Source organism: Pteropus alecto, unplaced genomic scaffold, assembly GCF_000325575.1.
Source record: "Pteropus alecto unplaced genomic scaffold, ASM32557v1 scaffold7, whole genome shotgun sequence".
NCBI lineage: Eukaryota > Metazoa > Chordata > Mammalia > Chiroptera > Pteropodidae > Pteropus > Pteropus alecto.
The window spans coordinates 40,796,997-40,800,768 of NW_006494614.1; the positions used below are offsets into that span (position 1 = coordinate 40,796,997).

The window sequence follows — 3,772 nt, forward strand, 5'->3', positions numbered from 1 at the left end:
CCTCTTACTTCATTGAGCTCTCCCTCCCTTCCCCGCCAATTTACCCACCCAAAATATTCTCACCAAAAGGCCTGCCTCAAGACCCATATAAGTTTCAGGTCCCCTCATATCGGGATTAATGCCATCTTCGGCTCAGCCAGTCTGTCACTCTGCTACAATAAATCTTGCTTGACCCCTTCGGCCTTGTGCGTTCCTCCTTCAGCGAATCTAACACCTATGAGATAGGTACTCTTACCAAACTCATTTGATGAGGAAAGCTGAGGCACAGAGAGCTATGTAATTTCTAAAGGTCACAGCTACAAACAGCAAACCCAGGATATGAACTAGGTAGTCTGGCTCCAGAGTCAGTGCTCTTAACCTCTATGTGCACTCACCACACTGTCTTTGGTCATCATAATTCCCAAGGGGGCATCCAAAAATTGTCTTCAGAAATAAAAGGTTACTAAGCTTCTAGAAATGGAGTCACAACTAAATAGCATGAGTTCTTCAGGTATCTGAAGTTATTGAAATTGGCCTAGTAACAGTGATTTGGGTTGGTCTACCTGGAGTCAGACTTTTTTCTGGCAGAGAGGGGGTGGAAGCAGGGAGCAGGTGACAGTTATTGAGATGTTCTAGATCAAACCAGACCTCCCAGTCCAATCATGAAGAAGATGCCGGCCTTGCAACAGGCTTCAATAAAAAGCCTGCTCCCAACTCTGGTTTGGGCATAACCATAGGGCATCAAAGGAAGTGAGGACAATATTCACTACACTCTGTGGCTCCAGACCTCTTCCTTTTTCTCCAATCCCAAGTCCACTATCTCTGAAGCCATATTTAGTTTGGCTAGTGAAATTGATTTTTTTTTTTTTAACGTAGTTTGATGGAGAGAACACAAAAGAGAAGTAAGCTACCAGAAGAGAAAGGCACAAGTTATACAGTCCTTTCATCACCAGACTGTAAAGTAGCTCTCAAGTATCAGGGGTCTCAGGAACAGAGAATAATGTAATAAACATTCCCAGACCTTTACACCAGTCAACTTGACCTCTTACTATAAACTGATCTGTTTTTCATTTCCATAATCCCAACCAGCCTTTCCCCCTCCTCTGACTCCACTACCCACCAAATCCACATCCCCAAAAGAACACTAAGGAGCCTTTCTCTAATTCAGGCAGGATGTCAAACTGAAGATGTGATGGGGAGATTAAAGAAGATACAGTAAGCATGTAGAAAACTGCTTGTGACAGGGCTCTGTTAACCAATATTACAGGAAATGTTGGAGGGGCTTCTTTAAGAAGGAAAAAAAACAAAAAAATGAATAAAAAATGGCAATAACTACATATCAACAATTACTTTAAATGTAAATGGATTAAATGCTCCAATCAAAAGATAGGGTGGCGAATAGATAAGAAAACAAGATCTTCACATATGCTGCCTACAAGAGAGTTTAAAATCGAAAGACACACACAGACTAAAAGTAAAGGGATTGGAAAAAGAATTTCATAAAGATGGAAATGAAGAAAAAAAGTTGGGGTAGCAATACTTACATCAAAAAGACTTTAAAATAAAGCCTACAAGGCTAAATACCCACTTCCCGGTATTTATCGAAGAAACCCAAAACATGACTTCGAAGGGACATGGGAATCCCGTTACGTTCACTGAAACATTATTTACAATAGTCAAGACCTGGGAGCTACCTGGGTATCCATCAATGGATGAATGGATAAAGAAGAGGTGGTACAAATACGCAATAGAATATTACTCAGCCATAAAAAAGGATGAAATCTTGCCATTTGTAACAACATAAACGGACCCAGAGGGTATTGTGCTGAGTGGAGTAAGTCAGAGAAAGACAAATGGCATATAATTTCACTTACATGTGGAATCTAAGGAACAAAACAAACAAAACAGAAACAAACTCAGACAAAAAAAATTTTTCGATGGTTGCCAGATGGGAGGGCGGGTGAAAAAGAGAAAGGAATTAAGTACAAATTGGTAGTTACAAAATAGTTATGTGAATGTAAAGTACAGCATAAGGCATATAGTCAGTACTACTGTAATAACTATGTACAGTGTCAGTGGGGTACTAGATTTATCAGGATGATCACTTTGTTATCTAAGTGTGTAATCACCATGTTGTACACCTGAAACGAATAAAATAATGTATGCCAACTGTAATTTTAAAATCATTTTTAAAAAAAGAGCACCCTCCTCATATTAAACGATTCTCAGCATCATTGGAAGCCCATGCATTCTGCTTCCAGGGAGCATGCCAGCCTGTCAGGGGAGGACACCTTACCCGCTCCGGGGTTGGGTTTGGGCAAGTCGCTACCTCTTCTTTCCAAGCAGGCACTGTGACTCTTCCAGTCCCTGGGGACCCAGAATCTTCAGCTGAAATTGGGGCAGATGCTGCTAAGGAACTATGGAAAGGCTGATCTAAGTCTGAAAGAGGGTCATTTGACTAGTTTTAGTTCCTTCCTTACCAAACCTGCCCAGAATCCTCCAGGTTTCTCTTTCCCCCTGCCCCAATATGCTCCTCCATGGAAAAGACCCCATTCCTCTCACACCGGCCTGCTACAGTCGGGCCTCCATCACAAGCTTCAGAAATTTCCCTCCAATCCGTGACTCTGCTTCTCCAGAGTTTGCAGACCTACTTCTGGTTTCCCCGCCCTGGACCCTTCCCCCTCTCCCAGGGCTGCCACTGGATCCTAGGGCCCCTCCCTTCCTTCCCAATCTCCCTTTTTTCTGCCTCCAACCTTCTACCACTCTGTTTCCTCTTCTCAACCCTGGAGCTAGTCCCTCCTCTGCCCCTACTCAGTGCTGGTGTCCCCCCACCCCCGCCCGCCGCAACTCTAGCCTCAAGGGCTGACTACTCCAATCCCACAACAAACTTTCCACCGCTGCCCGAAGCTTTCAGGCCGCCATCTTGGCGCGGGGCATGCCGGGTAGTGGCCACGGCCTCGGGAATCCCCACGCTCTAGGCGCCGTGCGTCACCGGGGCGTGGCAATGGGGCGTGGCCTCAGGCTGGGCCCTTGGTGACCGAGAAAGATGCGGACATCCTAAGAGCGGGGTTTGGAGGCCTGGCCACTGGGGAAGGAAGGAGGTGTAGGAATACGGCAATAGCGGGAAGAATGGGGAAAGATTCTGGTACTCTGGATAAAAAGGGGGGTGAGGAAGAGCCCAAAAATATGGTGAGAGAGTCGTAGCACTAGTCCCCATAATCCAAAGGATAAAAGCGCCTTCTCAGGTTGTCACACAGAGATCTGCATGATCCAGCCTCTTCCACATTCATCAGCCTAATTTTCCACCTCTCCGGGGACTCCATGCTTTCAATCCTCAGGTTTCCAACTGTCCTGTGTTTTCAGGCTTTAAAATGTCCAAGCCCTCTCCTCCCCTTGCATTATCGATTCCTATTCCTTCGGCCCTCAGCCCAAATTGTCACCTCCAGAAATCCTTCCCCAGTCCCCGAGACTGGATGTGGTACTCCTTTTGCTGGGCATCTCTAGCCACTTGCACATAACTTCACTGTTGTAATCCTGTGCTGTAATTATTTGTTTAAATGCTATATTCCTCACTAAGCTGACACTCCTTCAAGGTAAAAACTATGTCTGATTGCATCTTCGTATTCCCTAGCAGGTGTCTAGCACACAGTAAATGCTTAATGAATAAATAACATGGCATTATTTAATGCACTAAGCATACTTTTCTAGCTCAGGGCTTTTAAGTTTGCTATCTTCCGTGCCTAGAATGTTCTTCCTCCAGATATTCACACCCATGCATATCTCTACTCAAACG

At 44.8% G+C, this 3,772-nt stretch overlaps 1 protein-coding gene across 26 annotated transcripts in view; it reads right to left on the reverse strand.

Moving 5' to 3' along the window:
* TJAP1 (tight junction associated protein 1) overlaps nt 1–2,970 on the reverse strand; it is a 27,061-nt gene extending 24,091 nt beyond the window's left edge. For 11 of the 26 annotated variants that reach the window (XM_025042659.1, XM_015600485.2, XM_015600494.2 and 8 more), the window contains exons 1-2: nt 2,868–2,940; nt 2,276–2,367 (exon numbers count right to left, since the gene is read on the reverse strand). The gene's annotated coding sequence lies outside the window, so the exon portion shown is untranslated. The other 15 variants (XM_025042657.1, XM_025042669.1, XM_025042653.1 and 12 more) reach the window with 7 other exon arrangements.
* Nucleotides 2,971–3,772: the final 802 nt, after the last annotated feature.